At 60.5% G+C, this 22,147-nt stretch overlaps 22 non-coding genes across 22 annotated transcripts; all 22 read right to left on the bottom strand.

Annotated features, from left to right (window-relative positions):
• Window positions 1–468: 468 nt before the first annotated feature.
• LOC146864330 (U1 spliceosomal RNA) lies at window positions 469–632 on the bottom strand. The gene has a single exon (XR_014977156.1). It is a non-coding gene; the product is annotated as a U1 spliceosomal RNA (small nuclear RNA).
• A 617-nt stretch (window positions 633–1,249) lies between these two features.
• Window positions 1,250–1,413, bottom strand: LOC146864329 (U1 spliceosomal RNA). The gene has a single exon (XR_014977145.1). It is a non-coding gene; the product is annotated as a U1 spliceosomal RNA (small nuclear RNA).
• Window positions 1,414–2,327: 914 nt separating this feature from the next.
• On the bottom strand, window positions 2,328–2,491 carry LOC146864328 (U1 spliceosomal RNA). Its single transcript, XR_014977134.1, has one exon. It is a non-coding gene; the product is annotated as a U1 spliceosomal RNA (small nuclear RNA).
• A 914-nt stretch (window positions 2,492–3,405) lies between these two features.
• LOC146864327 (U1 spliceosomal RNA) lies at window positions 3,406–3,569 on the bottom strand. The gene has a single exon (XR_014977123.1). It is a non-coding gene; the product is annotated as a U1 spliceosomal RNA (small nuclear RNA).
• A 914-nt stretch (window positions 3,570–4,483) lies between these two features.
• On the bottom strand, window positions 4,484–4,647 carry LOC146864326 (U1 spliceosomal RNA). The gene has a single exon (XR_014977112.1). It is a non-coding gene; the product is annotated as a U1 spliceosomal RNA (small nuclear RNA).
• Window positions 4,648–5,561: 914 nt separating this feature from the next.
• LOC146864325 (U1 spliceosomal RNA) lies at window positions 5,562–5,725 on the bottom strand. The gene has a single exon (XR_014977100.1). It is a non-coding gene; the product is annotated as a U1 spliceosomal RNA (small nuclear RNA).
• A 617-nt stretch (window positions 5,726–6,342) lies between these two features.
• LOC146864324 (U1 spliceosomal RNA) lies at window positions 6,343–6,506 on the bottom strand. Its single transcript, XR_014977089.1, has one exon. It is a non-coding gene; the product is annotated as a U1 spliceosomal RNA (small nuclear RNA).
• Window positions 6,507–7,420: 914 nt separating this feature from the next.
• Window positions 7,421–7,584, bottom strand: LOC146864323 (U1 spliceosomal RNA). Its single transcript, XR_014977078.1, has one exon. It is a non-coding gene; the product is annotated as a U1 spliceosomal RNA (small nuclear RNA).
• A 617-nt stretch (window positions 7,585–8,201) lies between these two features.
• LOC146864322 (U1 spliceosomal RNA) lies at window positions 8,202–8,365 on the bottom strand. Its single transcript, XR_014977067.1, has one exon. It is a non-coding gene; the product is annotated as a U1 spliceosomal RNA (small nuclear RNA).
• A 914-nt stretch (window positions 8,366–9,279) lies between these two features.
• LOC146864321 (U1 spliceosomal RNA) lies at window positions 9,280–9,443 on the bottom strand. Its single transcript, XR_014977056.1, has one exon. It is a non-coding gene; the product is annotated as a U1 spliceosomal RNA (small nuclear RNA).
• Window positions 9,444–10,357: 914 nt separating this feature from the next.
• LOC146864320 (U1 spliceosomal RNA) lies at window positions 10,358–10,521 on the bottom strand. Its single transcript, XR_014977045.1, has one exon. It is a non-coding gene; the product is annotated as a U1 spliceosomal RNA (small nuclear RNA).
• A 914-nt stretch (window positions 10,522–11,435) lies between these two features.
• Window positions 11,436–11,599, bottom strand: LOC146864319 (U1 spliceosomal RNA). The gene has a single exon (XR_014977034.1). It is a non-coding gene; the product is annotated as a U1 spliceosomal RNA (small nuclear RNA).
• A 617-nt stretch (window positions 11,600–12,216) lies between these two features.
• On the bottom strand, window positions 12,217–12,380 carry LOC146864318 (U1 spliceosomal RNA). Its single transcript, XR_014977023.1, has one exon. It is a non-coding gene; the product is annotated as a U1 spliceosomal RNA (small nuclear RNA).
• Window positions 12,381–13,294: 914 nt separating this feature from the next.
• On the bottom strand, window positions 13,295–13,458 carry LOC146864317 (U1 spliceosomal RNA). The gene has a single exon (XR_014977432.1). It is a non-coding gene; the product is annotated as a U1 spliceosomal RNA (small nuclear RNA).
• Window positions 13,459–14,075: 617 nt separating this feature from the next.
• Window positions 14,076–14,239, bottom strand: LOC146864316 (U1 spliceosomal RNA). The gene has a single exon (XR_014977011.1). It is a non-coding gene; the product is annotated as a U1 spliceosomal RNA (small nuclear RNA).
• Window positions 14,240–15,153: 914 nt separating this feature from the next.
• Window positions 15,154–15,317, bottom strand: LOC146864315 (U1 spliceosomal RNA). Its single transcript, XR_014977000.1, has one exon. It is a non-coding gene; the product is annotated as a U1 spliceosomal RNA (small nuclear RNA).
• Window positions 15,318–16,231: 914 nt separating this feature from the next.
• LOC146864314 (U1 spliceosomal RNA) lies at window positions 16,232–16,395 on the bottom strand. Its single transcript, XR_014976988.1, has one exon. It is a non-coding gene; the product is annotated as a U1 spliceosomal RNA (small nuclear RNA).
• A 914-nt stretch (window positions 16,396–17,309) lies between these two features.
• Window positions 17,310–17,473, bottom strand: LOC146864313 (U1 spliceosomal RNA). The gene has a single exon (XR_014976977.1). It is a non-coding gene; the product is annotated as a U1 spliceosomal RNA (small nuclear RNA).
• A 914-nt stretch (window positions 17,474–18,387) lies between these two features.
• On the bottom strand, window positions 18,388–18,551 carry LOC146864312 (U1 spliceosomal RNA). Its single transcript, XR_014976966.1, has one exon. It is a non-coding gene; the product is annotated as a U1 spliceosomal RNA (small nuclear RNA).
• A 617-nt stretch (window positions 18,552–19,168) lies between these two features.
• Window positions 19,169–19,332, bottom strand: LOC146864311 (U1 spliceosomal RNA). The gene has a single exon (XR_014976955.1). It is a non-coding gene; the product is annotated as a U1 spliceosomal RNA (small nuclear RNA).
• A 914-nt stretch (window positions 19,333–20,246) lies between these two features.
• On the bottom strand, window positions 20,247–20,410 carry LOC146864310 (U1 spliceosomal RNA). Its single transcript, XR_014976944.1, has one exon. It is a non-coding gene; the product is annotated as a U1 spliceosomal RNA (small nuclear RNA).
• Window positions 20,411–21,324: 914 nt separating this feature from the next.
• LOC146864309 (U1 spliceosomal RNA) lies at window positions 21,325–21,488 on the bottom strand. The gene has a single exon (XR_014977336.1). It is a non-coding gene; the product is annotated as a U1 spliceosomal RNA (small nuclear RNA).
• Between the last annotated feature and the right edge of the window lie 659 nt (window positions 21,489–22,147).

Below are 22,147 nucleotides of genomic sequence, written 5' to 3'. Positions count from 1 at the left end.
TGGCTGAAAGCCAGGGACAAACAGGCCTGCAAGCGAGCAGGGGTTCTCGCCCTGAGCCCCTCACGCCTTCCCGAACGCTCCCAAACGCTGCAGACAGAACCCTCGCCGGGCAGAGCCCTCGCCGGGCCACGGCCTGGGGTCCTCAGCCAGAGTCTGGGCCTGGGAAGGCTAGGGCGAGGCAAGAGGCTGGCAGCCAGGCCACAGCCCCAGGGGGGCGATGGAAAGGAGCAGACATGTCACCTGGCCAGGGCCTACTTCCCTGTCTCTGGATAGGTCCCCAGAGTGGGAGGCTGCAGCTATCCCATCATTCCCCAGGCTCAGTACTTAGCATGTGATTCCCTCTTGCCCACGCCCCCGCCCCCCTCCAATCCAGCCGCAGCACCCCAGAAAGAACACAGAAGACGAGAAAGGGTGCTCCAGACTCCTTTTTATTTTTTTTTCCTTTTTGTCTTTCTTGAAACCAGAGATCAGGGGAAAGCGCGAACGCAGTCCCCCACTACCAGAAATTATGCAGTCGAGTATCCCGCATTTGGGGACATCGCAGGGGTCAGCACATCCGAAGTGCAATGGATGAGCCTCACCCTGGGAGAACCACCTTCGTGATCATGGTGTCTCCCCTGCCAGGTAAGTATGAGTTGGAAGGGGACAGGGTGAGGGCGGGCCGCTGGGCATCTCCCCGCAGAGCGAGGGTGGCATTCACACAGGCAAGGCCTGAGGCCGGGCGAAGCAGAGCATGGGCATTGTGGGGCGCAAGGTGACCAGCCAAGGCCCCTGTGCCCACTTTGGAAAGCGCGCAGCTACCCACAGCAGCTTCCCACAGGCCTCGGCCGGCCAGCAACATTTGCATGTCCACGCCCACCGGCAGCGCCAATCAGGGCCCTGCTTTCGCTATGCTGCACCTTGCTGACACGGGTGGGGGAAAGCCAGGGCTACAGCAAGCACACGAGAGGGCTTGGCAGGCCTAAATCGGGCCCAAAAGCAGATTTTTCAGGCCCTTTAAACTGTGCACAAGCAAAGGCTTTCGCAAGCACAACAGAGGGCTTGCCAGGTCGAAATCGGGCCCAGAAGCACGTTTCTAAGCCCTGAGCCAGCATCCCCAGGCTTGTAAATTTGCATATCTAATTGGCCCTCGCCCACTCCCCATTCCAGCCAGCTTACAGCACCCTGGACGGACCACAAGAAACGTCAAAGGGTGCTCCAGACTCCTTTTTTTTTTTTTTTCCTTTTTGTCTTTCTTGAAACCAGAGATCAGGGGAAAGCGCGAACGCAGTCCCCCACTACCAGAAATTATGCAGTCGAGTATCCCGCATTTGGGGACATCGCAGGGGTCAGCACATCCGAAGTGCAATGGATGAGCCTCACCCTGGGAGAACCACCTTCGTGATCATGGTGTCTCCCCTGCCAGGTAAGTATGAGTTGGAAGGGGACAGGGTGAGGGCGGGCCGCTGGGCATCTCCCCGCAGAGCGATGGTGGCATTCACACAGGCAAGGCCTGAGGCCGGGCGAAGCAGAGCATGGGCATTGTGGGGCGCAAGGTGACCAGCCAAGGCCCCTGTGCCCACTTTGGAAAGCGCGCAGCTACCCACAGCAGCTTCCCACAGGCCTCGGCCGGCCAGCAACATTTGCATGTCCACGCCCACCGGCAGCGCCAATCAGGGCCCTGCTTTCGCTATGCTGCACCTTGCTGACACGGGTGGGGGAAAGCCAGGGCTACAGCAAGCACAGAAGGGCGATTGCCATGTCGACTTTGGGCCCAGAAGCAGAGATTTGGGGCTTTTGAAGCCTAAGAGCTGCCACTGAGGCCGCCTCTAGAGGTATGCAGTGCCCTGTTGCCTGGCTAGGCCCCAGTCGACTGCTTGTGGCTGAAAGCCAGGGACAAACAGGCCTGCAAGCGAGCAGGGGTTCTCGCCCTGAGCCCCTCACGCCTTCCCGAACGCTCCCAAACGCTGCAGACAGAACCCTCGCCGGGCAGAGCCCTCGCCGGGCCACGGCCTGGGGTCCTCAGCCAGAGTCTGGGCCTGGGAAGGCTAGGGCGAGGCAAGAGGCTGGCAGCCAGGCCACAGCCCCAGGGGGGCGATGGAAAGGAGCAGACATGTCACCTGGCCAGGGCCTACTTCCCTGTCTCTGGATAGGTCCCCAGAGTGGGAGGCTGCAGCTATCCCATCATTCCCCAGGCTCAGTACTTAGCATGTGATTCCCTCTTGCCCACGCCCCCGCCCCCCTCCAATCCAGCCGCAGCACCCCAGAAAGAACACAGAAGACGAGAAAGGGTGCTCCAGACTCCTTTTTATTTTTTTTTCCTTTTTGTCTTTCTTGAAACCAGAGATCAGGGGAAAGCGCGAACGCAGTCCCCCACTACCAGAAATTATGCAGTCGAGTATCCCGCATTTGGGGACATCGCAGGGGTCAGCACATCCGAAGTGCAATGGATGAGCCTCACCCTGGGAGAACCACCTTCGTGATCATGGTGTCTCCCCTGCCAGGTAAGTATGAGTTGGAAGGGGACAGGGTGAGGGCGGGCCGCTGGGCATCTCCCCGCAGAGCGAGGGTGGCATTCACACAGGCAAGGCCTGAGGCCGGGCGAAGCAGAGCATGGGCATTGTGGGGCGCAAGGTGACCAGCCAAGGCCCCTGTGCCCACTTTGGAAAGCGCGCAGCTACCCACAGCAGCTTCCCACAGGCCTCGGCCGGCCAGCAACATTTGCATGTCCACGCCCACCGGCAGCGCCAATCAGGGCCCTGCTTTCGCTATGCTGCACCTTGCTGACACGGGTGGGGGAAAGCCAGGGCTACAGCAAGCACAGAAGGGCGATTGCCATGTCGACTTTGGGCCCAGAAGCAGAGATTTGGGGCTTTTGAAGCCTAAGAGCTGCCACTGAGGCCGCCTCTAGAGGTATGCAGTGCCCTGTTGCCTGGCTAGGCCCCAGTCGACTGCTTGTGGCTGAAAGCCAGGGACAAACAGGCCTGCAAGCGAGCAGGGGTTCTCGCCCTGAGCCCCTCACGCCTTCCCGAACGCTCCCAAACGCTGCAGACAGAACCCTCGCCGGGCAGAGCCCTCGCCGGGCCACGGCCTGGGGTCCTCAGCCAGAGTCTGGGCCTGGGAAGGCTAGGGCGAGGCAAGAGGCTGGCAGCCAGGCCACAGCCCCAGGGGGGCGATGGAAAGGAGCAGACATGTCACCTGGCCAGGGCCTACTTCCCTGTCTCTGGATAGGTCCCCAGAGTGGGAGGCTGCAGCTATCCCATCATTCCCCAGGCTCAGTACTTAGCATGTGATTCCCTCTTGCCCACGCCCCCGCCCCCCTCCAATCCAGCCGCAGCACCCCAGAAAGAACACAGAAGACGAGAAAGGGTGCTCCAGACTCCTTTTTATTTTTTTTTCCTTTTTGTCTTTCTTGAAACCAGAGATCAGGGGAAAGCGCGAACGCAGTCCCCCACTACCAGAAATTATGCAGTCGAGTATCCCGCATTTGGGGACATCGCAGGGGTCAGCACATCCGAAGTGCAATGGATGAGCCTCACCCTGGGAGAACCACCTTCGTGATCATGGTGTCTCCCCTGCCAGGTAAGTATGAGTTGGAAGGGGACAGGGTGAGGGCGGGCCGCTGGGCATCTCCCCGCAGAGCGAGGGTGGCATTCACACAGGCAAGGCCTGAGGCCGGGCGAAGCAGAGCATGGGCATTGTGGGGCGCAAGGTGACCAGCCAAGGCCCCTGTGCCCACTTTGGAAAGCGCGCAGCTACCCACAGCAGCTTCCCACAGGCCTCGGCCGGCCAGCAACATTTGCATGTCCACGCCCACCGGCAGCGCCAATCAGGGCCCTGCTTTCGCTATGCTGCACCTTGCTGACACGGGTGGGGGAAAGCCAGGGCTACAGCAAGCACAGAAGGGCGATTGCCATGTCGACTTTGGGCCCAGAAGCAGAGATTTGGGGCTTTTGAAGCCTAAGAGCTGCCACTGAGGCCGCCTCTAGAGGTATGCAGTGCCCTGTTGCCTGGCTAGGCCCCAGTCGACTGCTTGTGGCTGAAAGCCAGGGACAAACAGGCCTGCAAGCGAGCAGGGGTTCTCGCCCTGAGCCCCTCACGCCTTCCCGAACGCTCCCAAACGCTGCAGACAGAACCCTCGCCGGGCAGAGCCCTCGCCGGGCCACGGCCTGGGGTCCTCAGCCAGAGTCTGGGCCTGGGAAGGCTAGGGCGAGGCAAGAGGCTGGCAGCCAGGCCACAGCCCCAGGGGGGCGATGGAAAGGAGCAGACATGTCACCTGGCCAGGGCCTACTTCCCTGTCTCTGGATAGGTCCCCAGAGTGGGAGGCTGCAGCTATCCCATCATTCCCCAGGCTCAGTACTTAGCATGTGATTCCCTCTTGCCCACGCCCCCGCCCCCCTCCAATCCAGCCGCAGCACCCCAGAAAGAACACAGAAGACGAGAAAGGGTGCTCCAGACTCCTTTTTTTTTTTTTTTCCTTTTTGTCTTTCTTGAAACCAGAGATCAGGGGAAAGCGCGAACGCAGTCCCCCACTACCAGAAATTATGCAGTCGAGTATCCCGCATTTGGGGACATCGCAGGGGTCAGCACATCCGAAGTGCAATGGATGAGCCTCACCCTGGGAGAACCACCTTCGTGATCATGGTGTCTCCCCTGCCAGGTAAGTATGAGTTGGAAGGGGACAGGGTGAGGGCGGGCCGCTGGGCATCTCCCCGCAGAGCGAGGGTGGCATTCACACAGGCAAGGCCTGAGGCCGGGCGAAGCAGAGCATGGGCATTGTGGGGCGCAAGGTGACCAGCCAAGGCCCCTGTGCCCACTTTGGAAAGCGCGCAGCTACCCACAGCAGCTTCCCACAGGCCTCGGCCGGCCAGCAACATTTGCATGTCCACGCCCACCGGCAGCGCCAATCAGGGCCCTGCTTTCGCTATGCTGCACCTTGCTGACACGGGTGGGGGAAAGCCAGGGCTACAGCAAGCACAGAAGGGCGATTGCCATGTCGACTTTGGGCCCAGAAGCAGAGATTTGGGGCTTTTGAAGCCTAAGAGCTGCCACTGAGGCCGCCTCTAGAGGTATGCAGTGCCCTGTTGCCTGGCTAGGCCCCAGTCGACTGCTTGTGGCTGAAAGCCAGGGACAAACAGGCCTGCAAGCGAGCAGGGGTTCTCGCCCTGAGCCCCTCACGCCTTCCCGAACGCTCCCAAACGCTGCAGACAGAACCCTCGCCGGGCAGAGCCCTCGCCGGGCCACGGCCTGGGGTCCTCAGCCAGAGTCTGGGCCTGGGAAGGCTAGGGCGAGGCAAGAGGCTGGCAGCCAGGCCACAGCCCCAGGGGGGCGATGGAAAGGAGCAGACATGTCACCTGGCCAGGGCCTACTTCCCTGTCTCTGGATAGGTCCCCAGAGTGGGAGGCTGCAGCTATCCCATCATTCCCCAGGCTCAGTACTTAGCATGTGATTCCCTCTTGCCCACGCCCCCGCCCCCCTCCAATCCAGCCGCAGCACCCCAGAAAGAACACAGAAGACGAGAAAGGGTGCTCCAGACTCCTTTTTATTTTTTTTTCCTTTTTGTCTTTCTTGAAACCAGAGATCAGGGGAAAGCGCGAACGCAGTCCCCCACTACCAGAAATTATGCAGTCGAGTATCCCGCATTTGGGGACATCGCAGGGGTCAGCACATCCGAAGTGCAATGGATGAGCCTCACCCTGGGAGAACCACCTTCGTGATCATGGTGTCTCCCCTGCCAGGTAAGTATGAGTTGGAAGGGGACAGGGTGAGGGCGGGCCGCTGGGCATCTCCCCGCAGAGCGAGGGTGGCATTCACACAGGCAAGGCCTGAGGCCGGGCGAAGCAGAGCATGGGCATTGTGGGGCGCAAGGTGACCAGCCAAGGCCCCTGTGCCCACTTTGGAAAGCGCGCAGCTACCCACAGCAGCTTCCCACAGGCCTCGGCCGGCCAGCAACATTTGCATGTCCACGCCCACCGGCAGCGCCAATCAGGGCCCTGCTTTCGCTATGCTGCACCTTGCTGACACGGGTGGGGGAAAGCCAGGGCTACAGCAAGCACACGAGAGGGCTTGGCAGGCCTAAATCGGGCCCAAAAGCAGATTTTTCAGGCCCTTTAAACTGTGCACAAGCAAAGGCTTTCGCAAGCACAACAGAGGGCTTGCCAGGTCGAAATCGGGCCCAGAAGCACGTTTCTAAGCCCTGAGCCAGCATCCCCAGGCTTGTAAATTTGCATATCTAATTGGCCCTCGCCCACTCCCCATTCCAGCCAGCTTACAGCACCCTGGACGGACCACAAGAAACGTCAAAGGGTGCTCCAGACTCCTTTTTATTTTTTTTTCCTTTTTGTCTTTCTTGAAACCAGAGATCAGGGGAAAGCGCGAACGCAGTCCCCCACTACCAGAAATTATGCAGTCGAGTATCCCGCATTTGGGGACATCGCAGGGGTCAGCACATCCGAAGTGCAATGGATGAGCCTCACCCTGGGAGAACCACCTTCGTGATCATGGTGTCTCCCCTGCCAGGTAAGTATGAGTTGGAAGGGGACAGGGTGAGGGCGGGCCGCTGGGCATCTCCCCGCAGAGCGAGGGTGGCATTCACACAGGCAAGGCCTGAGGCCGGGCGAAGCAGAGCATGGGCATTGTGGGGCGCAAGGTGACCAGCCAAGGCCCCTGTGCCCACTTTGGAAAGCGCGCAGCTACCCACAGCAGCTTCCCACAGGCCTCGGCCGGCCAGCAACATTTGCATGTCCACACCCACCGGCAGCGCCAATCAGGGCCCTGCTTTCGCTATGCTGCACCTTGCTGACACGGGTGGGGGAAAGCCAGGGCTACAGCAAGCACAGAAGGGCGATTGCCATGTCGACTTTGGGCCCAGAAGCAGAGATTTGGGGCTTTTGAAGCCTAAGAGCTGCCACTGAGGCCGCCTCTAGAGGTATGCAGTGCCCTGTTGCCTGGCTAGGCCCCAGTCGACTGCTTGTGGCTGAAAGCCAGGGACAAACAGGCCTGCAAGCGAGCAGGGGTTCTCGCCCTGAGCCCCTCACGCCTTCCCGAACGCTCCCAAACGCTGCCGACAGAACCCTCGCCGGGCAGAGCCCTCGCCGGGCCACGGCCTGGGGTCCTCAGCCAGAGTCTGGGCCTGGGGAGGCTAGGGCGAGGCAAGAGGCTGGCAGCCAGGCCACAGCCCCAGGGGGGCGATGGAAAGGAGCAGACATGTCACCTGGCCAGGGCCTACTTCCCTGTCTCTGGATAGGTCCCCAGAGTGGGAGGCTGCAGCTATCCCATCATTCCCCAGGCTCAGTACTTAGCATGTGATTCCCTCTTGCCCACGCCCCCGCCCCCCTCCAATCCAGCCGCAGCACCCCAGAAAGAACACAGAAGACGAGAAAGGGTGCTCCAGACTCCTTTTTATTTTTTTTTCCTTTTTGTCTTTCTTGAAACCAGAGATCAGGGGAAAGCGCGAACGCAGTCCCCCACTACCAGAAATTATGCAGTCGAGTATCCCGCATTTGGGGACATCGCAGGGGTCAGCACATCCGAAGTGCAATGGATGAGCCTCACCCTGGGAGAACCACCTTCGTGATCATGGTGTCTCCCCTGCCAGGTAAGTATGAGTTGGAAGGGGACAGGGTGAGGGCGGGCCGCTGGGCATCTCCCCGCAGAGCGAGGGTGGCATTCACACAGGCAAGGCCTGAGGCCGGGCGAAGCAGAGCATGGGCATTGTGGGGCGCAAGGTGACCAGCCAAGGCCCCTGTGCCCACTTTGGAAAGCGCGCAGCTACCCACAGCAGCTTCCCACAGGCCTCGGCCGGCCAGCAACATTTGCATGTCCACGCCCACCGGCAGCGCCAATCAGGGCCCTGCTTTCGCTATGCTGCACCTTGCTGACACGGGTGGGGGAAAGCCAGGGCTACAGCAAGCACACGAGAGGGCTTGGCAGGCCTAAATCGGGCCCAAAAGCAGATTTTTCAGGCCCTTTAAACTGTGCACAAGCAAAGGCTTTCGCAAGCACAACAGAGGGCTTGCCAGGTCGAAATCGGGCCCAGAAGCACGTTTCTAAGCCCTGAGCCAGCATCCCCAGGCTTGTAAATTTGCATATCTAATTGGCCCTCGCCCACTCCCCATTCCAGCCAGCTTACAGCACCCTGGACGGACCACAAGAAACGTCAAAGGGTGCTCCAGACTCCTTTTTATTTTTTTTTCCTTTTTGTCTTTCTTGAAACCAGAGATCAGGGGAAAGCGCGAACGCAGTCCCCCACTACCAGAAATTATGCAGTCGAGTATCCCGCATTTGGGGACATCGCAGGGGTCAGCACATCCGAAGTGCAATGGATGAGCCTCACCCTGGGAGAACCACCTTCGTGATCATGGTGTCTCCCCTGCCAGGTAAGTATGAGTTGGAAGGGGACAGGGTGAGGGCGGGCCGCTGGGCATCTCCCCGCAGAGCGAGGGTGGCATTCACACAGGCAAGGCCTGAGGCCGGGCGAAGCAGAGCATGGGCATTGTGGGGCGCAAGGTGACCAGCCAAGGCCCCTGTGCCCACTTTGGAAAGCGCGCAGCTACCCACAGCAGCTTCCCACAGGCCTCGGCCGGCCAGCAACATTTGCATGTCCACGCCCACCGGCAGCGCCAATCAGGGCCCTGCTTTCGCTATGCTGCACCTTGCTGACACGGGTGGGGGAAAGCCAGGGCTACAGCAAGCACAGAAGGGCGATTGCCATGTCGACTTTGGGCCCAGAAGCAGAGATTTGGGGCTTTTGAAGCCTAAGAGCTGCCACTGAGGCCGCCTCTAGAGGTATGCAGTGCCCTGTTGCCTGGCTAGGCCCCAGTCGACTGCTTGTGGCTGAAAGCCAGGGACAAACAGGCCTGCAAGCGAGCAGGGGTTCTCGCCCTGAGCCCCTCACGCCTTCCCGAACGCTCCCAAACGCTGCAGACAGAACCCTCGCCGGGCAGAGCCCTCGCCGGGCCACGGCCTGGGGTCCTCAGCCAGAGTCTGGGCCTGGGAAGGCTAGGGCGAGGCAAGAGGCTGGCAGCCAGGCCACAGCCCCAGGGGGGCGATGGAAAGGAGCAGACATGTCACCTGGCCAGGGCCTACTTCCCTGTCTCTGGATAGGTCCCCAGAGTGGGAGGCTGCAGCTATCCCATCATTCCCCAGGCTCAGTACTTAGCATGTGATTCCCTCTTGCCCACGCCCCCGCCCCCCTCCAATCCAGCCGCAGCACCCCAGAAAGAACACAGAAGACGAGAAAGGGTGCTCCAGACTCCTTTTTATTTTTTTTTCCTTTTTGTCTTTCTTGAAACCAGAGATCAGGGGAAAGCGCGAACGCAGTCCCCCACTACCAGAAATTATGCAGTCGAGTATCCCGCATTTGGGGACATCGCAGGGGTCAGCACATCCGAAGTGCAATGGATGAGCCTCACCCTGGGAGAACCACCTTCGTGATCATGGTGTCTCCCCTGCCAGGTAAGTATGAGTTGGAAGGGGACAGGGTGAGGGCGGGCCGCTGGGCATCTCCCCGCAGAGCGAGGGTGGCATTCACACAGGCAAGGCCTGAGGCCGGGCGAAGCAGAGCATGGGCATTGTGGGGCGCAAGGTGACCAGCCAAGGCCCCTGTGCCCACTTTGGAAAGCGCGCAGCTACCCACAGCAGCTTCCCACAGGCCTCGGCCGGCCAGCAACATTTGCATGTCCACGCCCACCGGCAGCGCCAATCAGGGCCCTGCTTTCGCTATGCTGCACCTTGCTGACACGGGTGGGGGAAAGCCAGGGCTACAGCAAGCACAGAAGGGCGATTGCCATGTCGACTTTGGGCCCAGAAGCAGAGATTTGGGGCTTTTGAAGCCTAAGAGCTGCCACTGAGGCCGCCTCTAGAGGTATGCAGTGCCCTGTTGCCTGGCTAGGCCCCAGTCGACTGCTTGTGGCTGAAAGCCAGGGACAAACAGGCCTGCAAGCGAGCAGGGGTTCTCGCCCTGAGCCCCTCACGCCTTCCCGAACGCTCCCAAACGCTGCAGACAGAACCCTCGCCGGGCAGAGCCCTCGCCGGGCCACGGCCTGGGGTCCTCAGCCAGAGTCTGGGCCTGGGAAGGCTAGGGCGAGGCAAGAGGCTGGCAGCCAGGCCACAGCCCAAGGGGGGCGATGGAAAGGAGCAGACATGTCACCTGGCCAGGGCCTACTTCCCTGTCTCTGGATAGGTCCCCAGAGTGGGAGGCTGCAGCTATCCCATCATTCCCCAGGCTCAGTACTTAGCATGTGATTCCCTCTTGCCCACGCCCCCGCCCCCCTCCAATCCAGCCGCAGCACCCCAGAAAGAACACAGAAGACGAGAAAGGGTGCTCCAGACTCCTTTTTATTTTTTTTTCCTTTTTGTCTTTCTTGAAACCAGAGATCAGGGGAAAGCGCGAACGCAGTCCCCCACTACCAGAAATTATGCAGTCGAGTATCCCGCATTTGGGGACATCGCAGGGGTCAGCACATCCGAAGTGCAATGGATGAGCCTCACCCTGGGAGAACCACCTTCGTGATCATGGTGTCTCCCCTGCCAGGTAAGTATGAGTTGGAAGGGGACAGGGTGAGGGCGGGCCGCTGGGCATCTCCCCGCAGAGCGAGGGTGGCATTCACACAGGCAAGGCCTGAGGCCGGGCGAAGCAGAGCATGGGCATTGTGGGGCGCAAGGTGACCAGCCAAGGCCCCTGTGCCCACTTTGGAAAGCGCGCAGCTACCCACAGCAGCTTCCCACAGGCCTCGGCCGGCCAGCAACATTTGCATGTCCACGCCCACCGGCAGCGCCAATCAGGGCCCTGCTTTCGCTATGCTGCACCTTGCTGACACGGGTGGGGGAAAGCCAGGGCTACAGCAAGCACAGAAGGGCGATTGCCATGTCGACTTTGGGCCCAGAAGCAGAGATTTGGGGCTTTTGAAGCCTAAGAGCTGCCACTGAGGCCGCCTCTAGAGGTATGCAGTGCCCTGTTGCCTGGCTAGGCCCCAGTCGACTGCTTGTGGCTGAAAGCCAGGGACAAACAGGCCTGCAAGCGAGCAGGGGTTCTCGCCCTGAGCCCCTCACGCCTTCCCGAACGCTCCCAAACGCTGCAGACAGAACCCTCGCCGGGCAGAGCCCTCGCCGGGCCACGGCCTGGGGTCCTCAGCCAGAGTCTGGGCCTGGGAAGGCTAGGGCGAGGCAAGAGGCTGGCAGCCAGGCCACAGCCCCAGGGGGGCGATGGAAAGGAGCAGACATGTCACCTGGCCAGGGCCTACTTCCCTGTCTCTGGATAGGTCCCCAGAGTGGGAGGCTGCAGCTATCCCATCATTCCCCAGGCTCAGTACTTAGCATGTGATTCCCTCTTGCCCACGCCCCCGCCCCCCTCCAATCCAGCCGCAGCACCCCAGAAAGAACACAGAAGACGAGAAAGGGTGCTCCAGACTCCTTTTTATTTTTTTTTCCTTTTTGTCTTTCTTGAAACCAGAGATCAGGGGAAAGCGCGAACGCAGTCCCCCACTACCAGAAATTATGCAGTCGAGTATCCCGCATTTGGGGACATCGCAGGGGTCAGCACATCCGAAGTGCAATGGATGAGCCTCACCCTGGGAGAACCACCTTCGTGATCATGGTGTCTCCCCTGCCAGGTAAGTATGAGTTGGAAGGGGACAGGGTGAGGGCGGGCCGCTGGGCATCTCCCCGCAGAGCGAGGGTGGCATTCACACAGGCAAGGCCTGAGGCCGGGCGAAGCAGAGCATGGGCATTGTGGGGCGCAAGGTGACCAGCCAAGGCCCCTGTGCCCACTTTGGAAAGCGCGCAGCTACCCACAGCAGCTTCCCACAGGCCTCGGCCGGCCAGCAACATTTGCATGTCCACGCCCACCGGCAGCGCCAATCACGGCCCTGCTTTCGCTATGCTGCACCTTGCTGACACGGGTGGGGGAAAGCCAGGGCTACAGCAAGCACACGAGAGGGCTTGGCAGGCCTAAATCGGGCCCAAAAGCAGATTTTTCAGGCCCTTTAAACTGTGCACAAGCAAAGGCTTTCGCAAGCACAACAGAGGGCTTGCCAGGTCGAAATCGGGCCCAGAAGCACGTTTCTAAGCCCTGAGCCAGCATCCCCAGGCTTGTAAATTTGCATATCTAATTGGCCCTCGCCCACTCCCCATTCCAGCCAGCTTACAGCACCCTGGACGGACCACAAGAAACGTCAAAGGGTGCTCCAGACTCCTTTTTATTTTTTTTTCCTTTTTGTCTTTCTTGAAACCAGAGATCAGGGGAAAGCGCGAACGCAGTCCCCCACTACCAGAAATTATGCAGTCGAGTATCCCGCATTTGGGGACATCGCAGGGGTCAGCACATCCGAAGTGCAATGGATGAGCCTCACCCTGGGAGAACCACCTTCGTGATCATGGTGTCTCCCCTGCCAGGTAAGTATGAGTTGGAAGGGGACAGGGTGAGGGCGGGCCGCTGGGCATCTCCCCGCAGAGCGAGGGTGGCATTCACACAGGCAAGGCCTGAGGCCGGGCGAAGCAGAGCATGGGCATTGTGGGGCGCAAGGTGACCAGCCAAGGCCCCTGTGCCCACTTTGGAAAGCGCGCAGCTACCCACAGCAGCTTCCCACAGGCCTCGGCCGGCCAGCAACATTTGCATGTCCACACCCACCGGCAGCGCCAATCAGGGCCCTGCTTTCGCTATGCTGCACCTTGCTGACACGGGTGGGGGAAAGCCAGGGCTACAGCAAGCACAGAAGGGCGATTGCCATGTCGACTTTGGGCCCAGAAGCAGAGATTTGGGGCTTTTGAAGCCTAAGAGCTGCCACTGAGGCCGCCTCTAGAGGTATGCAGTGCCCTGTTGCCTGGCTAGGCCCCAGTCGACTGCTTGTGGCTGAAAGCCAGGGACAAACAGGCCTGCAAGCGAGCAGGGGTTCTCGCCCTGAGCCCCTCACGCCTTCCCGAACGCTCCCAAACGCTGCCGACAGAACCCTCGCCGGGCAGAGCCCTCGCCGGGCCACGGCCTGGGGTCCTCAGCCAGAGTCTGGGCCTGGGGAGGCTAGGGCGAGGCAAGAGGCTGGCAGCCAGGCCACAGCCCCAGGGGGGCGATGGAAAGGAGCAGACATGTCACCTGGCCAGGGCCTACTTCCCTGTCTCTGGATAGGTCCCCAGAGTGGGAGGCTGCAGCTATCCCATCATTCCCCAGGCTCAGTACTTAGCATGTGATTCCCTCTTGCCCACGCCCCCGCCCCCCTCCAATCCAGCCGCAGCACCCCAGAAAGAACACAGAAGACGAGAAAGGGTGCTCCAGACTCCTTTTTATTTTTTTTTCCTTTTTGTCTTTCTTGAAACCAGAGATCAGGGGAAAGCGCGAACGCAGTCCCCCACTACCAGAAATTATGCAGTTGAGTATCCCGCATTTGGGGACATCGCAGGGGTCAGCACATCCGAAGTGCAATGGATGAGCCTCACCCTGGGAGAACCACCTTCGTGATCATGGTGTCTCCCCTGCCAGGTAAGTATGAGTTGGAAGGGGACAGGGTGAGGGCGGGCCGCTGGGCATCTCCCCGCAGAGCGAGGGTGGCATTCACACAGGCAAGGCCTGAGGCCGGGCGAAGCAGAGCATGGGCATTGTGGGGCGCAAGGTGACCAGCCAAGGCCCCTGTGCCCACTTTGGAAAGCGCGCAGCTACCCACAGCAGCTTCCCACAGGCCTCGGCCGGCCAGCAACATTTGCATGTCCACGCCCACCGGCAGCGCCAATCAGGGCCCTGCTTTCGCTATGCTGCACCTTGCTGACACGGGTGGGGGAAAGCCAGGGCTACAGCAAGCACACGAGAGGGCTTGGCAGGCCTAAATCGGGCCCAAAAGCAGATTTTTCAGGCCCTTTAAACTGTGCACAAGCAAAGGCTTTCGCAAGCACAACAGAGGGCTTGCCAGGTCGAAATCGGGCCCAGAAGCACGTTTCTAAGCCCTGAGCCAGCATCCCCAGGCTTGTAAATTTGCATATCTAATTGGCCCTCGCCCACTCCCCATTCCAGCCAGCTTACAGCACCCTGGACGGACCACAAGAAACGTCAAAGGGTGCTCCAGACTCCTTTTTATTTTTTTTTCCTTTTTGTCTTTCTTGAAACCAGAGATCAGGGGAAAGCGCGAACGCAGTCCCCCACTACCAGAAATTATGCAGTCGAGTATCCCGCATTTGGGGACATCGCAGGGGTCAGCACATCCGAAGTGCAATGGATGAGCCTCACCCTGGGAGAACCACCTTCGTGATCATGGTGTCTCCCCTGCCAGGTAAGTATGAGTTGGAAGGGGACAGGGTGAGGGCGGGCCGCTGGGCATCTCCCCGCAGAGCGAGGGTGGCATTCACACAGGCAAGGCCTGAGGCCGGGCGAAGCAGAGCATGGGCATTGTGGGGCGCAAGGTGACCAGCCAAGGCCCCTGTGCCCACTTTGGAAAGCGCGCAGCTACCCACAGCAGCTTCCCACAGGCCTCGGCCGGCCAGCAACATTTGCATGTCCACGCCCACCGGCAGCGCCAATCAGGGCCCTGCTTTCGCTATGCTGCACCTTGCTGACACGGGTGGGGGAAAGCCAGGGCTACAGCAAGCACAGAAGGGCGATTGCCATGTCGACTTTGGGCCCAGAAGCAGAGATTTGGGGCTTTTGAAGCCTAAGAGCTGCCACTGAGGCCGCCTCTAGAGGTATGCAGTGCCCTGTTGCCTGGCTAGGCCCCAGTCGACTGCTTGTGGCTGAAAGCCAGGGACAAACAGGCCTGCAAGCGAGCAGGGGTTCTCGCCCTGAGCCCCTCACGCCTTCCCGAACGCTCCCAAACGCTGCAGACAGAACCCTCGCCGGGCAGAGCCCTCGCCGGGCCACGGCCTGGGGTCCTCAGCCAGAGTCTGGGCCTGGGAAGGCTAGGGCGAGGCAAGAGGCTGGCAGCCAGGCCACAGCCCCAGGGGGGCGATGGAAAGGAGCAGACATGTCACCTGGCCAGGGCCTACTTCCCTGTCTCTGGATAGGTCCCCAGAGTGGGAGGCTGCAGCTATCCCATCATTCCCCAGGCTCAGTACTTAGCATGTGATTCCCTCTTGCCCACGCCCCCGCCCCCCTCCAATCCAGCCGCAGCACCCCAGAAAGAACACAGAAGACGAGAAAGGGTGCTCCAGACTCCTTTTTATTTTTTTTTCCTTTTTGTCTTTCTTGAAACCAGAGATCAGGGGAAAGCGCGAACGCAGTCCCCCACTACCAGAAATTATGCAGTCGAGTATCCCGCATTTGGGGACATCGCAGGGGTCAGCACATCCGAAGTGCAATGGATGAGCCTCACCCTGGGAGAACCACCTTCGTGATCATGGTGTCTCCCCTGCCAGGTAAGTATGAGTTGGAAGGGGACAGGGTGAGGGCGGGCCGCTGGGCATCTCCCCGCAGAGCGAGGGTGGCATTCACACAGGCAAGGCCTGAGGCCGGGCGAAGCAGAGCATGGGCATTGTGGGGCGCAAGGTGTCCAGCCAAGGCCCCTGTGCCCACTTTGGAAAGCGCGCAGCTACCCACAGCAGCTTCCCACAGGCCTCGGCCGGCCAGCAACATTTGCATGTCCACGCCCACCGGCAGCGCCAATCAGGGCCCTGCTTTCGCTATGCTGCACCTTGCTGACATGGGTGGGGGAAAGCCAGGGCTACAGCAAGCACAGAAGGGCGATTGCCATGTCGACTTTGGGCCCAGAAGCAGAGATTTGGGGCTTTTGAAGCCTAAGAGCTGCCACTGAGGCCGCCTCTAGAGGTATGCAGTGCCCTGTTGCCTGGCTAGGCCCCAGTCGACTGCTTGTGGCTGAAAGCCAGGGACAAACAGGCCTGCAAGCGAGCAGGGGTTCTCGCCCTGAGCCCCTCACGCCTTCCCGAACGCTCCCAAACGCTGCAGACAGAACCCTCGCCGGGCAGAGCCCTCGCCGGGCCACGGCCTGGGGTCCTCAGCCAGAGTCTGGGCCTGGGAAGGCTAGGGCGAGGCAAGAGGCTGGCAGCCAGGCCACAGCCCCAGGGGGGCGATGGAAAGGAGCAGACATGTCACCTGGCCAGGGCCTACTTCCCTGTCTCTGGATAGGTCCCCAGAGTGGGAGGCTGCAGCTATCCCATCATTCCCCAGGCTCAGTACTTAGCATGTGATTCCCTCTTGCCCACGCCCCCGCCCCCCTCCAATCCAGCCGCAGCACCCCAGAAAGAACACAGAAGACGAGAAAGGGTGCTCCAGACTCCTTTTTTTTTTTTTTTCCTTTTTGTCTTTCTTGAAACCAGAGATCAGGGGAAAGCGCGAACGCAGTCCCCCACTACCAGAAATTATGCAGTCGAGTATCCCGCATTTGGGGACATCGCAGGGGTCAGCACATCCGAAGTGCAATGGATGAGCCTCACCCTGGGAGAACCACCTTCGTGATCATGGTGTCTCCCCTGCCAGGTAAGTATGAGTTGGAAGGGGACAGGGTGAGGGCGGGCCGCTGGGCATCTCCCCGCAGAGCGAGGGTGGCATTCACACAGGCAAGGCCTGAGGCCGGGCGAAGCAGAGCATGGGCATTGTGGGGCGCAAGGTGACCAGCCAAGGCCCCTGTGCCCACTTTGGAAAGCGCGCAGCTACCCACAGCAGCTTCCCACAGGCCTCGGCCGGCCAGCAACATTTGCATGTCCACGCCCACCGGCAGCGCCAATCAGGGCCCTGCTTTCGCTATGCTGCACCTTGCTGACACGGGTGGGGGAAAGCCAGGGCTACAGCAAGCACAGAAGGGCGATTGCCATGTCGACTTTGGGCCCAGAAGCAGAGATTTGGGGCTTTTGAAGCCTAAGAGCTGCCACTGAGGCCGCCTCTAGAGGTATGCAGTGCCCTGTTGCCTGGCTAGGCCCCAGTCGACTGCTTGTGGCTGAAAGCCAGGGACAAACAGGCCTGCAAGCGAGCAGGGGTTCTCGCCCTGAGCCCCTCACGCCTTCCCGAACGCTCCCAAACGCTGCAGACAGAACCCTCGCCGGGCAGAGCCCTCGCCGGGCCACGGCCTGGGGTCCTCAGCCAGAGTCTGGGCCTGGGAAGGCTAGGGCGAGGCAAGAGGCTGGCAGCCAGGCCACAGCCCCAGGGGGGCGATGGAAAGGAGCAGACATGTCACCTGGCCAGGGCCTACTTCCCTGTCTCTGGATAGGTCCCCAGAGTGGGAGGCTGCAGCTATCCCATCATTCCCCAGGCTCAGTACTTAGCATGTGATTCCCTCTTGCCCACGCCCCCGCCCCCCTCCAATCCAGCCGCAGCACCCCAGAAAGAACACAGAAGACGAGAAAGGGTGCTCCAGACTCCTTTTTATTTTTTTTTCCTTTTTGTCTTTCTTGAAACCAGAGATCAGGGGAAAGCGCGAACGCAGTCCCCCACTACCAGAAATTATGCAGTCGAGTATCCCGCATTTGGGGACATCGCAGGGGTCAGCACATCCGAAGTGCAATGGATGAGCCTCACCCTGGGAGAACCACCTTCGTGATCATGGTGTCTCCCCTGCCAGGTAAGTATGAGTTGGAAGGGGACAGGGTGAGGGCGGGCCGCTGGGCATCTCCCCGCAGAGCGAGGGTGGCATTCACACAGGCAAGGCCTGAGGCCGGGCGAAGCAGAGCATGGGCATTGTGGGGCGCAAGGTGACCAGCCAAGGCCCCTGTGCCCACTTTGGAAAGCGCGCAGCTACCCACAGCAGCTTCCCACAGGCCTCGGCCGGCCAGCAACATTTGCATGTCCACGCCCACCGGCAGCGCCAATCAGGGCCCTGCTTTCGCTATGCTGCACCTTGCTGACACGGGTGGGGGAAAGCCAGGGCTACAGCAAGCACAGAAGGGCGATTGCCATGTCGACTTTGGGCCCAGAAGCAGAGATTTGGGGCTTTTGAAGCCTAAGAGCTGCCACTGAGGCCGCCTCTAGAGGTATGCAGTGCCCTGTTGCCTGGCTAGGCCCCAGTCGACTGCTTGTGGCTGAAAGCCAGGGACAAACAGGCCTGCAAGCGAGCAGGGGTTCTCGCCCTGAGCCCCTCACGCCTTCCCGAACGCTCCCAAACGCTGCAGACAGAACCCTCGCCGGGCAGAGCCCTCGCCGGGCCACGGCCTGGGGTCCTCAGCCAGAGTCTGGGCCTGGGAAGGCTAGGGCGAGGCAAGAGGCTGGCAGCCAGGCCACAGCCCCAGGGGGGCGATGGAAAGGAGCAGACATGTCACCTGGCCAGGGCCTACTTCCCTGTCTCTGGATAGGTCCCCAGAGTGGGAGGCTGCAGCTATCCCATCATTCCCCAGGCTCAGTACTTAGCATGTGATTCCCTCTTGCCCACGCCCCCGCCCCCCTCCAATCCAGCCGCAGCACCCCAGAAAGAACACAGAAGACGAGAAAGGGTGCTCCAGACTCCTTTTTATTTTTTTTTCCTTTTTGTCTTTCTTGAAACCAGAGATCAGGGGAAAGCGCGAACGCAGTCCCCCACTACCAGAAATTATGCAGTCGAGTATCCCGCATTTGGGGACATCGCAGGGGTCAGCACATCCGAAGTGCAATGGATGAGCCTCACCCTGGGAGAACCACCTTCGTGATCATGGTGTCTCCCCTGCCAGGTAAGTATGAGTTGGAAGGGGACAGGGTGAGGGCGGGCCGCTGGGCATCTCCCCGCAGAGCGAGGGTGGCATTCACACAGGCAAGGCCTGAGGCCGGGCGAAGCAGAGCATGGGCATTGTGGGGCGCAAGGTGACCAGCCAAGGCCCCTGTGCCCACTTTGGAAAGCGCGCAGCTACCCACAGCAGCTTCCCACAGGCCTCGGCCGGCCAGCAACATTTGCATGTCCACGCCCACCGGCAGCGCCAATCAGGGCCCTGCTTTCGCTATGCTGCACCTTGCTGACACGGGTGGGGGAAAGCCAGGGCTACAGCAAGCACACGAGAGGGCTTGGCAGGCCTAAATCGGGCCCAAAAGCAGATTTTTCAGGCCCTTTAAACTGTGCACAAGCAAAGGCTTTCGCAAGCACAACAGAGGGCTTGCCAGGTCGAAATCGGGCCCAGAAGCACGTTTCTAAGCCCTGAGCCAGCATCCCCAGGCTTGTAAATTTGCATATCTAATTGGCCCTCGCCCACTCCCCATTCCAGCCAGCTTACAGCACCCTGGACGGACCACAAGAAACGTCAAAGGGTGCTCCAGACTCCTTTTTATTTTTTTTTCCTTTTTGTCTTTCTTGAAACCAGAGATCAGGGGAAAGCGCGAACGCAGTCCCCCACTACCAGAAATTATGCAGTCGAGTATCCCGCATTTGGGGACATCGCAGGGGTCAGCACATCCGAAGTGCAATGGATGAGCCTCACCCTGGGAGAACCACCTTCGTGATCATGGTGTCTCCCCTGCCAGGTAAGTATGAGTTGGAAGGGGACAGGGTGAGGGCGGGCCGCTGGGCATCTCCCCGCAGAGCGAGGGTGGCATTCACACAGGCAAGGCCTGAGGCCGGGCGAAGCAGAGCATGGGCATTGTGGGGCGCAAGGTGACCAGCCAAGGCCCCTGTGCCCACTTTGGAAAGCGCGCAGCTACCCACAGCAGCTTCCCACAGGCCTCGGCCGGCCAGCAACATTTGCATGTCCACACCCACCGGCAGCGCCAATCAGGGCCCTGCTTTCGCTATGCTGCACCTTGCTGACACGGGTGGGGGAAAGCCAGGGCTACAGCAAGCACAGAAGGGCGATTGCCATGTCGACTTTGGGCCCAGAAGCAGAGATTTGGGGCTTTTGAAGCCTAAGAGCTGCCACTGAGGCCGCCTCTAGAGGTATGCAGTGCCCTGTTGCCTGGCTAGGCCCCAGTCGACTGCTTGTGGCTGAAAGCCAGGGACAAACAGGCCTGCAAGCGAGCAGGGGTTCTCGCCCTGAGCCCCTCACGCCTTCCCGAACGCTCCCAAACGCTGCCGACAGAACCCTCGCCGGGCAGAGCCCTCGCCGGGCCACGGCCTGGGGTCCTCAGCCAGAGTCTGGGCCTGGGGAGGCTAGGGCGAGGCAAGAGGCTGGCAGCCAGGCCACAGCCCCAGGGGGGCGATGGAAAGGAGCAGACATGTCACCTGGCCAGGGCCTACTTCCCTGTCTCTGGATAGGTCCCCAGAGTGGGAGGCTGCAGCTATCCCATCATTCCCCAGGCTCAGTACTTAGCATGTGATTCCCTCTTGCCCACGCCCCCGCCCCCCTCCAATCCAGCCGCAGCACCCCAGAAAGAACACAGAAGACGAGAAAGGGTGCTCCAGACTCCTTTTTATTTTTTTTTCCTTTTTGTCTTTCTTGAAACCAGAGATCAGGGGAAAGCGCGAACGCAGTCCCCCACTACCAGAAATTATGCAGTCGAGTATCCCGCATTTGGGGACATCGCAGGGGTCAGCACATCCGAAGTGCAATGGATGAGCCTCACCCTGGGAGAACCACCTTCGTGATCATGGTGTCTCCCCTGCCAGGTAAGTATGAGTTGGAAGGGGACAGGGTGAGGGCGGGCCGCTGGGCATCTCCCCGCAGAGCGAGGGTGGCATTCACACAGGCAAGGCCTGAGGCCGGGCGAAGCAGAGCATGGGCATTGTGGGGCGCAAGGTGACCAGCCAAGGCCCCTGTGCCCACTTTGGAAAGCGCGCAGCTACCCACAGCAGCTTCCCACAGGCCTCGGCCGGCCAGCAACATTTGCATGTCCACGCCCACCGGCAGCGCCAATCAGGGCCCTGCTTTCGCTATGCTGCACCTTGCTGACACGGGTGGGGGAAAGCCAGGGCTACAGCAAGCACAGAAGGGCGATTGCCATGTCGACTTTGGGCCCAGAAGCAGAGATTTGGGGCTTTTGAAGCCTAAGAGCTGCCACTGAGGCCGCCTCTAGAGGTATGCAGTGCCCTGTTGCCTGGCTAGGCCCCAGTCGACTGCTTGTGGCTGAAAGCCAGGGACAAACAGGCCTGCAAGCGAGCAGGGGTTCTCGCCCTGAGCCCCTCACTCCTTCCCGAACGCTCCCAAACGCTGCAGACAGAACCCTCGCCGGGCAGAGCCCTCGCCGGGCCACGGCCTGGGGTCCTCAGCCAGAGTCTGGGCCTGGGAAGGCTAGGGCGAGGCAAGAGGCTGGCAGCCAGGCCACAGCCCCAGGGGGGCGATGGAAAGGAGCAGACATGTCACCTGGCCAGGGCCTACTTCCCTGTCTCTGGATAGGTCCCCAGAGTGGGAGGCTGCAGCTATCCCATCATTCCCCAGGCTCAGTACTTAGCATGTGATTCCCTCTTGCCCACGCCCCCGCCCCCCTCCAATCCAGCCGCAGCACCCCAGAAAGAACACAGAAGACGAGAAAGGGTGCTCCAGACTCCTTTTTATTTTTTTTTCCTTTTTGTCTTTCTTGAAACCAGAGATCAGGGGAAAGCGCAAACGCAGTCCCCCACTACCAGAAATTATGCAGTCGAGTATCCCGCATTTGGGGACATCGCAGGGGTCAGCACATCCGAAGTGCAATGGATGAGCCTCACCCTGGGAGAACCACCTTCGTGATCATGGTGTCTCCCCTGCCAGGTAAGTATGAGTTGGAAGGGGACAGGGTGAGGGCGGGCCGCTGGGCATCTCCCCGCAGAGCGAGGGTGGCATTCACACAGGCAAGGCCTGAGGCCGGGCGAAGCAGAGCATGGGCATTGTGGGGCGCAAGGTGACCAGCCAAGGCCCCTGTGCCCACTTTGGAAAGCGCGCAGCTACCCACAGCAGCTTCCCACAGGCCTCGGCCGGCCAGCAACATTTGCATGTCCACGCCCACCGGCAGCGCCAATCAGGGCCCTGCTTTCGCTATGCTGCACCTTGCTGACACGGGTGGGGGAAAGCCAGGGCTACAGCAAGCACAGAAGGGCGATTGCCATGTCGACTTTGGGCCCAGAAGCAGAGATTTGGGGCTTTTGAAGCCTAAGAGCTGCCACTGAGGCCGCCTCTAGAGGTATGCAGTGCCCTGTTGCCTGGCTAGGCCCCAGTCGACTGCTTGTGGCTGAAAGCCAGGGACAAACAGGCCTGCAAGCGAGCAGGGGTTCTCGCCCTGAGCCCCTCACGCCTTCCCGAACGCTCCCAAACGCTGCAGACAGAACCCTCGCCGGGCAGAGCCCTCGCCGGGCCACGGCCTGGGGTCCTCAGCCAGAGTCTGGGCCTGGGAAGGCTAGGGCGAGGCAAGAGGCTGGCAGCCAGGCCACAGCCCCAGGGG

The sequence above is a fragment of the Triturus cristatus genome, chromosome 2_1, assembly GCF_964204655.1.
Source record: "Triturus cristatus chromosome 2_1, aTriCri1.1, whole genome shotgun sequence".
Taxonomy (NCBI): domain Eukaryota; kingdom Metazoa; phylum Chordata; class Amphibia; order Caudata; family Salamandridae; genus Triturus; species Triturus cristatus.
The sequence above is the reverse complement of the archived record's forward strand: the minus strand, read 5'-3'. Positions and strand labels throughout refer to the sequence as shown.